The following is a 12959-nucleotide window of genomic DNA, read 5'->3' on the forward strand; positions in this document are numbered from 1 at the left end:
CCAGACATAGTTCTGATCCCATGTTGTGGAGGAATCATCTCTGTGACTCTTATTGTTGTTTCACTGAAGCTCTAGGTTAAAGAATCGCTTTAGCAAACACTAGACCAAGTGGACAGCCACTGGCTATTCCAATCAAGAATCCCATATGTGCTGTGCAAAGAAGTAGATGGCAGACTTTAGAGAAGATCACTTTGGCCAGGTCTCCAGTGTTCTTGTGCTCTATATTCTCTAATGAAATTTCCCCTTCCAGTCAAGTTTCACAGCCTTTCCACTGTGGATGCACTAAAGATCTAAGATGAAAAGGGGGGGGGGGGACATTATGAAGGGGAGAGAGGAAACTATAGCACAAATAGCAAAAGGACCATCTGAAACAGCTTGAGAGAGGATCCAGTGTTCTAGCAGCAGAAATCTCCATAACCATTTGTTACCATAAGTTGGGTTCTTCTATTCTCTAGATCCCTATCTTCACAGAGCATTGTAATGAAAAGGTAAAATTTATGAAAATAAGACATATCCTTTCCTAGTTTGTTTTGTGTACATAAAATACACAGACAAAAGCTTGAATTTTAAAAATTCAATTAAACTTGCAGTTGTTAGATGTACCTAACTACTGCCTACTAAAACAAGAGCAACAATCTTAATGTCGTTGGGGGGAAATTACTGCATTCCCAGCCTTTCTGGAGAGACACTTCAAAAAGGCTTCCACCTACCAAACATTAATACATATTTTATACACTGGCTTTGAAGATAGCTATTAGGACAAAAGAATATGATCGTGACTATATTCCTTATTTTATCCTGTGTGATGGCATTTTAACCTGCTATTAATACTGGAACATCTAGTAAGCACTCAATGGATATTTGTTAAATAAAATAGGAAGAATTTGGTAAGGAATTTTAAATGAAATTTCATGATAATTAAGACCAAGGGCTTTCAGATCAAATGGACCTGATAATTTACTTATCTATATCTTTGAGCAAATTTTTAAATTTCTCTAAGCCTCAGATTTTTTCATTTAAAACTCAGTCAGTTAGGTGTCCGACTTTGGCTCAGGTCATGATCTAATGTTTGTGGGTTTGAGCCCCACATTAGGCTCCGCTGACAGCTCAGAGCCTGGAGCTGCTTCGGATTCTGTGCCTCCTTCTCTTTCTGCCCTTCCCCTGCTTGCGCTCTGTCTCTCTCTGTCTCTCAAAGATACATAAACATTAAAAAAAATTATTTAATGTCAACATATAATTAACCCTTCCATTGAGTGGTCATTTAGATTAATTAGATAATTCATATAAAACTCTTATCTCAGACCATGCTCATGGTAAGTACCCAAAAACAGTCATTAACACTTTTGTGCTTGATCTTAGGCAGATAATACACACAATTCTTTAATCTGCTAATTATATAGTAAGTCTTTTTGTGATAATATTGAGTATTATGTTATTGCAAAACAGCACACTTTTTGGAGACCTGTGAGACTCACCCACAAACAGATGAGAAGAATATCTCAGAATTTGACGTGCTCATGGTTTTATGGAAGATCACTGACAGCATGGAAGTGGATTTAACAGCAGAGGGCACAGCAAAGAGACCAGGAGGGAGAGAATAATTCACTCCTAAGAGAAAAAAAGGAAAGGATTCTGTCATTTTCTGATGCTGAATCTCATAATATCTCTGACAGGCACCACTGAACAAGTATACATTATACAACTCAGCTGTCCAAAATAGCAGTTACATGGGAAGAAAAAGATAGTTTTTTTTTTCTTGAAAAGGAGGAAGATGGAAAAGAGGAGAAAGCAGCAGAAAACTTCACTATACATAAAATGGAGAAAATCAAGGTGGGACTGTGGAGCACAGGGCAACATAGTGGACAGTACATGGGCTTTATAATGGGATAGATCTAAATCTGGTTTTCTAGGTCAGTTATTGCTACTGAGGCTAAGTACCTATTGTTAACAATTTGTGCTTCTTTTGCTTGATCTTTGTAATAATACCTGTATCATTAAATTAAAAAAAAATAATTGTGTAATAAAAATTGTGATTATGTCATAGGGTTGTTGTGAAGATATAATAAAACAACAATGCTAGCAGAGTGCTCAATCCATTTTCTCGTCTATATGGGTACTTGAAACATATTTCTCATATACTCTGCAGGCAAGGAAATTACAGAAATGCTTGCTAGAGCATTGTATCTTGCATTTGTTTACTCATTTTTCCAGAAGCATTCCTGGTAATTGTAGGCATTACATCAATTTAACCAAGCTTGAGCTACATTTCCCAGAATCCACCTTTCCTTCATGGGATTAGTTCAGGTGCAGACATGGAAGATACAAGTGAAGCCCAGCTGTCTTCTAGTGCTGAGAAGGCTGGTGCAGTACAGGGCACTTCTGCCGCTCCTGCCTATTGGAGCTAACCTCCTGGCTTTCTGGCTGGAGGGTGGCAGCAGTAACTCCTCGAGACCCTACCACATCTCCTGCTCTAAGTTCTCCAACTCCTGGTCCAGGTTTGTGTTTAGGTCTGTGACAATGGGGCAGGCACTAGCTTCGGAAGAAAACCTTCATCATTAAAACTGTAAACTTGGAGGTGATAAGGAACATGTAGAGGTTCCAGTTCATTCGTTCATTCTCAAGGGTTCCAGTTCAAACTCACAGTTTCCAGTTTGTATTTTTTCCCCCAGTCCATAACCATCTTGCGTTCCCAACTACCTGCACGTGGACATCTGGTTCCAGTGCTAGACTTAGAAACTAAACATCACACAGACTAGTTCTTCTGCCTCTATTAACCATGTAAGGTCAAGTCCTTATGACAAATACTGTAAATATTATACACATATATATCCTGGTGGTTCTACTTCTATAAGAACCTTGACTGATACAGAAGGTTTTCTATGTGCCAAGAACTATGTTTTGGGCTGAGGAAACAGATGAATAAGGTATAGTCCCAACATTCATAAAGGTTTACAGTGCTTAGAGGAGAAGTCAGCCATTACTCATCATATCACAAATTATAAAGTTTCTGTGGATTTACCTAATCTGGAAAGTTTGTATAAATGGAACCATATAATGTTACCTATTTGGTCTTTTTTTTCTCACTTAGCATGTTTTCTAGGTTCATCCACATTGTAGCATGTATCAGTACTTCACTTTTTATGGCTGAAAATATTCATTTGTAAGGATATATCAGATTTTGTTTATTCATTCATCTGTTAGTGGACATTTGGGTTGTTTCCACTTTTTGGAACTATATAGTTCAAAACTAGACAATGATTTTTGCACAACGTACAAATGCCAATCAATTATACACTTTAAAATAGCTAATTTTATATTATATAAATTTTATTTCAATAGAAATTTTTTTAGGGTTTTGAAGTTATAAAGTTGTTTTCCTTTATTAAACAAATTTACATGTATCTACAATTATTCAGAGTGAAATTCAAGAGATTCCAGATTATGGATTTTATGCAGTTTATGGATGTCAAACTGGTAAAATGTTCATTAAACTAGATATTTTCAGTGATAAGGTCAGATGCTTTCCACATTTGACTACAATCTGCTTTGTATATTTTTCTTTGCTCTGCTATTTTGCAGCAAGCCTGTCATTGATTGGCTTCTTGACATGCACATAAAATCAATTAGCATTCAGTCTCTGAGAATAATTCTCTTAATAGGTTACTGCTTTCACCATTTAACCAACAGAGAAACAGTTCTTTCCACACCACCCTATACTTATTTAGGAAGGCATTTGGTAACACTTATCAGCCTGCACATGCCAGCAATTAGATGTCAATAGAATTTCTATGTTCAATCCTTTGTATACAAGAAACATTTTAGCCAAAATTCCCAGTCTTCTCACAATTTTCTGAACTCATCGGTTTTTGTCCATTCACCATGGGGTGATTTTAGAGACATGCAATAAAAGTCCATCACATCTGCCTCTAAACTTCCCCTAAAAGGGGGACAGTATGAAAGTAGATATCAAGATTGAGAATATGCCAGGCCTGTTTTCTATTCCTTATGTTTCAGGAGGTACAATGACAAACCACTATCTAACTTCTTATAAGTGTAACTTTTTCAACTGTTAACCTAGCTTTTTGTTGTCATTGTTTTACTTCTTTGTTACTCTAGAGATCTGATCTGAATGTCATTGTCTTGCAGAACTTTCTAACCTCCCTCCCTCCACTATCCTTCTCTTGCACTACGGTCCAGCCATACTGGCTTGCATTTGGGTTCTAGAACATGTAAAACTCAACTGCATCTCAAGACCTTTATAGTTGCTGCTCCTTCTACTTGATTCCTCTTCCTCAACAATGCCATGTGGCTTCCCTTTTTCCATTGTTCAAGTCTCAAATCATTTGGTATCTTTTCAGAATGGGCTTCCCTAGGGGTGTCTGGGTGGCTCAGTCAGTTAAGCATCTGACTTTGGCTTAGGTCATGATCTCACGGTTTGTGAGTTTGAGCCCTGCATCAGGCTCTGTGCTGACAGCTCGGAGCCTGGAGCCTGCTTCAGATTCTGTGTGTGTGTGTGTGTGTGTGTGTGTGTGTGTGTGTGTGTGTGTGTCTCTGCCCCTCCCCTGCTCACACTCTGTCTCTCTCTCTCAAAAGTAAACATTAAATTTTTTTTTTTAAAGAATGGGCTTCCCTAGCTATAGCAGCTCTTCCAATCACACCTTAACCTCTTTCCCTGTTTTTTTTTTATTTTATGTATCCCCTCACTAGATCATATAATTCTTAACATAGGGACTCTGCCTGTTTTGGTCACCACTGTTTGCCCAGAGTTTAGAATAGTACTGGAACAGATAGTAGTTGCACAATTAATATCTTGGCTGACTGATTATAAACTAACAGACACTAATTATGCCAATAAATGAAAATTGCAGTGTAATTCATGGTGGTGCCATTCCTTGTAACACAGTATTCTAGAAAAGATCAAGTATGTATGTATGTATGTATGTATGCATGTATGTTGGATAGATATTTTTTGTGGGGGAGCAGGTTATAAGTTCAGTTTAGTATTTTGAAGTACTATTACTTTTTTTTAAATGTTTTTTCCTATTTATTTACTTTTGAGAGAGACAGAGTGAGAGCAGGGGAGGGGCAGAGAGAGAGGGAGACACAGAATCTGAAGCAGGCTTCAGGCTCTGAGCTGTCAGCACAGAGCCCGACGTGGGTCTCGAACCCATGAACCATGAGATCATGACCTGAGCCAAAGTCAGATGTTCAACCAATCAAGCCACCCAGGTGCCCCAACTATTACTTTTTTTTTAATTCAAGTTAGTTAACATACAGTGTAGTCTTGGCTTCAGGGGTAGAACCCACTGATTCATCTCTTACTTATGACACCTTCAAAAATTGATATGTTGAAATCCTAATCCCCAACACGATGTTATTTGAAGGCAAGGAGGTAATGAGGTTTGGATGAGGTCATGAGGGTAGAGTCCCCATGATGGAATTTGTGCCCCTATAAGAGGAAGAAGAAACACAAGAGCCTTCTCTCTCTTCTTGTTCCCATAAAGAACAGATCATTTGGGCACACAGCAAGAAGGTAGCCCTCTGAAAGCCAGAAAGTAGGTCCTCACCAGGCACCAAATCTGTGGGCACCTTGATCTTGAAATTCCAGCTTCCATAATTGTGAGAAAATAAATTTCTGTTGTTTAAAACACAAAGTTTATGGCATTTTGATATAGCAGCAAAGGTGACTTAGATAAGAGTGTTTCCAGAAGGAGAGAATTGTACAATGTGTGAGATGCTGCTGGAATGATGTAAGGTGAGAACTGAAAAGTATCCAATGAATTTAGTCACATGGAAATTGCTGATAAACTTTGTTAGAGTTGTTTTACTGAAGTGATAGGGTCACAAGTCAGACTGAGGAGTGGGAGATGAAACACAAGGACTATGAGTACATGTGTATCGTTTTTGCTATATGTGACCTTGAGCAAAGCTCATACATTCCCCAAATTTAATCGTTATTATCATTAAGTTGAGCAGCTCATACTTATGTTGGAGACATGTTGTAAGGATTAAGTAATATGATATGGAAAGATGCTTAAAACACCATGAACACTCAATAAATGCAGATTCCTTTCACTTCTCCCACTTGAAGGCTTTTAAAATAAATCTGTTGACCAGAATCAAACATATTGACTTAACCAAGGACTATACGGGAGTTTTGTTATTTGTCCAATAAAATACTATGTAAGAGGAGTACAGAAATTGTGTGTGTGTGCGCGCACACATACATGTGTGTGTCCTAAAATCATTTGGTGATATGCCTTACTACAATTGCAGAACACTATGAATTTATGTTCTATTTATATTTCATCCTAACCCTGAGATTTTTAAAATAGAATTTATTGTCAAATTGGCTTACATACAACACCCAGTGCTCATCCCAACAAGTGCCCTCCTCAATGCCCATCAAGCATTTTCCCTCTCCCCACGCCCCTGTCCACCCTCAGTTTGTTGTCTGTATTTAAGAGTCTCTTATGGTTTGCCTCCCTCCCTCTCTCTTTGTAACTATTTTTTCCCCTTCCCTTCCCCCCCGCATCCCCCCCCCCCCCCCACTGCCTGGTCTTCTGTTAAGTTTCTCAAGATCCACATATGAGTGAAAACATATGATATCTGTCCTTCTCTGACTGACTTATTTCATTTGGCTTAATACCTTCCAGTTCCATCCTCGTTGCTGCAAATGGCATGATTTCATTCTTTCTCATTGCTAAGTAGTATTCCATTGTATATATAAATCATATCTTCTTTATCCATTCATTAGTTGATGGACATTTAGGATCTTTCCATAATTTGGCTATTGTTGAAAGCGCTGCCATAAACATTGGGGTACATGTGCTCCTATGCCTTAGAACTTCTGTATCCCTTGGGTAAATTCCTAGTAGTGCTATTGCTGGGTTGTAGGATAGTTCTATTTTTAATTTTTTGAGGAACCTCCACACTGTTTTCTAGAGCAGCTGCACCAGTTTGCATTCCCACCAACAGTGCAACAGGGTTCCCATTTCTCCACATCTTTGTCAGCATCTGTAGTTTCCTGAGTTGTTAATTTTAGCCATTCTGACCGGTGTGAGGTGATATCTCCGTGTGGCTTTGATTTGTATTTCCCTGATTATGAGTGACATTGAGCATCTTTTCATGTGTCTGTTGGCCATCTTGATGTCTTCTTTGGAAAAGTGTCCATTCATGTCTTCTGCCCATTTCTTCACTGGATTATTTGGTTTTTTGTGTGTTGAGTTTGGTAAGTTCTTTATAGATTTTGGATACTAATCCTTTATCCGATATGTCATTTGCAAATATCTTTTCCCATTCCGTCTGTTGCCTTTCAGTTTTGTTGATTGTTTCTTTTGCAGTGCAGAAGTTTTTAATCTTGATGAGGTCCCCATAGTTCATTTTTGCTTTTAGTTCCCTTGCCTATGTAGATGTGTCAAGCAAGAAGTTGCTGCGGCTGAGGTCAAAGAGATTGTTGTCTGCTTTCTCCTCTAAGGTTTTGATGGTTTCCTGCCTCACATTTAGGTCTTTCATCCATTTTGAGTTTGTTTTTGTGTATGGTGTAAGACATGGTCCACTTTCATTCTTCTGCATGTTGCTTTCCAGTTCTCCCAGCACCATTTGCTAAAGAGACTGTCTTGTTTCCACTGGATGCTCTCTCCCGCTTTGTCAAAGATTAGTTGGCCATACATTTGTGGGTCCAATTCTGGGTTCTCTATTCTATTCAATTGTCTATGTGTCTGTTTTTGTGCCAGTACCATACTGTCTTGATGATTAAAGCTTTGCAGTAGAGGCTAAAGTCTGGGATTGTGATGCCTCCCACTTTGGTTTTCTTCTTCACTATTACTGTGGCTGATTGGGGTCTTTTGTAGTTCCATACAAATTTTAGAATTAATTGTTCTAGCTTTGAGAATGCCAGTGCAATTTTGATTGGGATTGCATTGAATGTGTAGATTGCTTTGGGTAGTATTGGCATTTTATCAATATTTATTCTTCCAATCCATGAGCATGGAATGTTTTTCTATTTCTTTGTGTCTTCTTCAATTTCCTTCATAAGCTTTCTATAATTTTCAGCATACAGATCTTTTACATCTTTGGTTATGTTTATTCCTAGATATTTTATAATTCCTAGGAATTGTAAATGGGATAAGTTTCTTTATTTCTCTTTCTGTTGCTTCATTATTGGTGTATAAAAATGCAACCGATTTCTGTACACCAATGTTATACCCCTAACCTTGAGATTTTTATTGGAGACTCTACTTCCTAACTAGCTTATTCCCATATCTTTTGGTTCCCTATTTATTATGCCTCCTACAGGAACATGTTTATTTACATAAAATTCTTAACATGACTCTCTCTCTCTCTGTCTCTCTCTCTGTCTCTCTCTCTGTCTCTCTCTCTGTCTCTCTCTCTCTCTCAGTAGATGGCATTTCTTCATGGTCAAAATTGCAGTGAACTTGAATCCTTCAAAATATCCTTGATCACTTCCAGTTTATACCACTTGCCAGTTCAGACATGCTATAGTCATTGCAGACTTTTAAATGTTTGTTGTCCTTAGGAATGCTAAGCACAAATGACTATATACTCTCTTGTTTCTAATATCTTATTTTGACTACAAGTTTTTTGCGAGGCCCAATCAACCAGAGGCTCCAGCATGGGAGTGTGATTTTTAGCAAGGGACAAAAGACATTTAGATTCTTTCATAGCAGCAGCAGCAGCCATGGTGTCCTGCATGTAGCAGCAGCTCTAGACCAGCCTGTTTAGGCTGAAAGACCTTGGCTTCTTCCCTCTTGGCATAAAATGCTTTGGTTCATATCCAGTCTTATGCTGGTTCTTTATCTTCCCATTGATTCTGTGCCATCCTTGCAAATTTATATATATAAATTTTTCTTTTTCTTCTTTTCCCCTAACATCAGCCAGTTTTGTTACCTGTAATCAAAACATTCCTAACTAATAGAGAGGGAGGTCTTCACAGAGTAGACCCAAGTAAGAATCTAGTGACCATGCTTAGTGATGGAGCTGGCACTTCCTAACAGAATTATTTGTTGCTTTTGGCAGATTCAGGAGGGAAAAAAAACCCCACTGCCTTACCAGAGCTTCTGATGCCAGTGACTATCACTCTGGGGGTATTCTCCAGGGAAAAAGAACACTGGGGGAAAAAACAGCATTGCAATTTATTTTTTTTTATTTTATTTATTTTTTTTTTAAATTTTTTTTTTCAACATTTATTTATTTTTGGGACAGAGAGAGACAGAGCATGAACGGGGGAGGGGCAGAGAGAGAGGGAGACACAGAATCGGAAACAGGCTCCAGGCTCTGAGCCATCAGCCCAGAGCCTGACGCGGGGCTCGAACTCACGGACCGCGAGATCGTGACCTGGCTGAAGTCGGACGCTCAACCGACTGCGCCACCCAGGCGCCCCAAAACAGCATTGCAATTTAGACTGCCACTCCATTTAATAATGGAGAAATGGTATTACTTTACTGGTAATTATTTTTTTTAAGCCTCATGTAAAATGTTAGCTGGACTCTGTTTATTGGAATGTATCAACACATTAAACAAACTTAGCTTTGTTGATTTACCCAAGACAGCTAACCTGATGAATTTCAATGGAGCCCGTTACAAATCTGGCTCTGAGTTGTAAAAATGTCTATTTTGAGTCAAGTCTGAGTTGGACTATCTACTTATATATGTGTTTTTCTGCCTTTAATGACAGACATATACATATGAAAAAGTTGTTTATCCTTTGAGCACCAAACATCATACAGAGTCCTTTTTAAATGTTAAAACTGGAGCCATTGGTCTGTTATCTACAGAGAGAAAAACAATACTGTGGCTTCAGGAGAAATAGATAGGAGGGGGTGAGATGGGAAGAAAAACACCAACAGGAATGATAAACTGGATTTTAATGACAAAGTCACTTTGCCAACTGTAACTTGGGTGTTGGGTAAGCTGATCTGACTTCATTAGGTGATAGCCAGCCTCCCAAAGCCATCATCAGCCTGGAAGAAAGCCATATGTGTTGGTCGCACAAATGGACATTGATTTTTCAATAAACTGGAACCCAAAGCCAACATCACTTCAATGATATCTTTTCTCAGGAGAGAGGATTTCTCGCTCATGCCTGGCACCATGTCTCAGCTCTTACATTACAAGAATTACATGGGTGAAGCAGAGTAGAAAACATCAGCTCACTTAAGTCATGTGATAAATGAGGCAATTAAGTCAATTAGATGCACAGTTACTGAGTTATATCTGTTTTGCTTTGTAAAATATAATTTTAAATAGGATCATCTATCTTACCATTCTTGACAGCATTAGAATTCTGTGGGGCAGAAAAAATGTGATTCATTACTCTATGAAAACAGTGCCTACTCTCTGAACTGGATAAAGTAACCTTGGTCTTTAAATTAGAGGTTGTGATCCCTTAACTCTTTCTCTGTAAGCAGAACACATTTTGTGTTTGTTGTTTATCTAACACTCTAAATGTACGGCTTTTGTATTAGCCATCATGTGGTTGGGGAATTAGTATACAGAACATTAATTTTTCAATGTGTGATTTACCAGATGCGTCTCTTTCTGGGGGAAGAGAGAATAGAGTTGTAGCAGATTTATGTTCTGGTTGAGTCACTTGAGTGACTTTGTAATAAAAGGATGAGCAGTCACCCTTGTTTGTGGGAAGATCACCAGGACCTTCAGTGGTTTAATTAAATACTGTTCAGTCCCACACCATCCTCTTGGTATACAGAATTGTCACTGGTAAGAGGTTTATCTATCTGCAGAGAAGCCAAGGAGCTTTGGGAAAGGTGACCTAACAAGACTTTATTTTTGGAAGATCAGTACTTCTAGAGCCTCCAGTGAATTGTGATGGCTTCACCTAGAGTGTGTGGGCCAGTCAGGGCACTATATGCCACCAGGGGAAACTAATCGTGAATCAAGTTAATATTGGACTGGTAGCCACAGCTAGATTGGAGGCTTATCAAGAAATTGCTCATGAGTCAAACTGTGTTTCCTTTGCCCTCCACAAATTATATTTTAGTGAACCAACTAAACTTTCAGTTAACTATTTTTGTGAACCAACTAAAATTAGTGAACTACTTAAAAGTCTGGATATTTCACATATAAATATGGATTACTTTGGCCAGAGTAAATGCACTGTAGTTTGCTTTCCAAAGCCTACCACTAGCATATATACTTCTACTCTCCCTGCTTTATTCATCTCTTTTACTTTCTGGAATCCAGCAGGTAGTTGAATTTTTCACCTTTTGCCTACATGGTCTTAGAAAAGGGTTCTGATTCTGTCACACAATGGGGCTGAGATTTAACCCAGCCACCTGGGTGTGTGGTTGAGAGACTACAGCTGAACAGGTGGGGAGAAACTGAGTTGTAGCTTTGGAAGTATTCCTGGCTGAAACTGAGCATGTGAGTTTTGATATCACACATTGAAGGGTGGAGATTTAGCAAGAACATCTGCAGGACAGAACAAGGACATTAAACATGGAATTTTAAAGAAAGAATTAATTGTTGGCTAAAGAAATGTAAATCTTAAAAAAAATGTCATCAAAGTGACCTGAGAAAGATTGAACCAAGTTAAATACTGACCAATGATTCATGAGAGCACCAGTTTGCATACTAGTCTTTTTCAAATTTTGCTAATCTGATGGGGGAAAATTGCCACTTTGAATTTTCTTGAAATCTGATGAGTTTAAGTGTATTTTCAGATGTATGCTGGTCATTTGTATTTTTTCTAAGAATTGACAGTTTGTAACTATTGTTTATTTATCTTATTAGGTTATTTGCATTTCCTTATTGACTGTAGGAACCTCTTGATGGTTCTTTCTCTGCCATATCTGTTGCAAACATTTTCTGCCAGTTTGCTATTGCATTTAAATTTGGTGTCATTATCTCATTGTTTTTATTTATAAAATAAAAACTGCTAATGTTTTTTACGGGTTTGGGGTTTAATATCTTTCATAGGTCCCCTCAACTCCATGATCGTCAAAATAATTTCCTGTACATTCCTTTAAGAAGTCTGTAGGCTTTGTAGTTGTATTTGATTAATTATCCAAAAGTTATTTTAAGTTTGCTGTGAGGTACAGATTTAACTTTTTGAAACAAAAGGAGAGCTGATTACCTATCATTTTCTCATTATTAGAAATCCTAATTGTATCTTAAATTAACAGGTGTCTTTGCCTTTTGGTTCATTTTGAGATTTCTATAAGACAACTTCCTTCTCGGAGATTTAAGATTGGTGATTACTCATCATCCTTTTCTCTAGATTCCTCAAAAATTGACAGTAGGCGCTTAGAGTACAATAAGAAAGAAAACGTACAGCATGAGGTTTGCACTGGCTGAATAGTGTCCAATAATCTCCCAAAAATATAGAACTTCTGATATATTGTGTAAAAGGATATAGTTTAGCTTGGGGCCAAAGTGAGGCTCCATTTCTTCCCTACAAATCTAGTTCTTAGGGTCTAACTGTGGGGAGAGTGAGATCTGCAAAGCAATTACTCAACCAGTTCAAGGAAGAGAATGCCAGCATCCCAAACCCAGTTTTCTTGGAGTATTTACTCCAATAATATCTCCCTCCAAGGAGGTGTAGGAATGTTCTCTTCTTTAAGGAAAAATAAAAAACAAAGGAATGACCATCCCTCCCAACTTACACTCTCATTGTTTATCTTTCTCAATTTTTCTTTTTCAGATATGCTTGCATGTTTTCTCTTTCAGATGAATTTTAAAAGACACTTGTAACTTCATTTAAAAAAATCTTATTAGGATTTAATTCATTATTGTATGTAATTTACTTATTTATTTAGGTTTAATTAACATATTTACAAACTGAGTTTTCCCTTCCTGAGGCTTCTTTACTCAGGCTTTATTATATACACTTGAGTAAAGTTATGTAATTTTCCCTATAAATGTCTTATGCACTCTGCTAAGTTTACTTATGGATACTTTAATAATTTTTATCACCATTG

General features: G+C 37.8%; 1 protein-coding gene across 1 annotated transcript in view; it reads right to left on the reverse strand.

Annotated features, from left to right (window-relative positions):
• Nucleotides 1-1480: 1480 nt before the first annotated feature.
• The window catches only part of EMC2 (ER membrane protein complex subunit 2), a 267645-nt gene continuing 256166 nt past the window's right edge, over nt 1481-12959 (reverse strand). The window contains exon 14 of the transcript XR_006706299.1: nt 1481-1608. The gene's annotated coding sequence lies outside the window, so the exon portion shown is untranslated. The remainder of the gene's footprint in view (nt 1609-12959) is intronic.

The sequence above is a fragment of the Leopardus geoffroyi genome, chromosome C3 (genome assembly GCF_018350155.1).
Source record: "Leopardus geoffroyi isolate Oge1 chromosome C3, O.geoffroyi_Oge1_pat1.0, whole genome shotgun sequence".
In the NCBI taxonomy this organism is placed as follows: Eukaryota; Metazoa; Chordata; class Mammalia; order Carnivora; family Felidae; genus Leopardus; species Leopardus geoffroyi.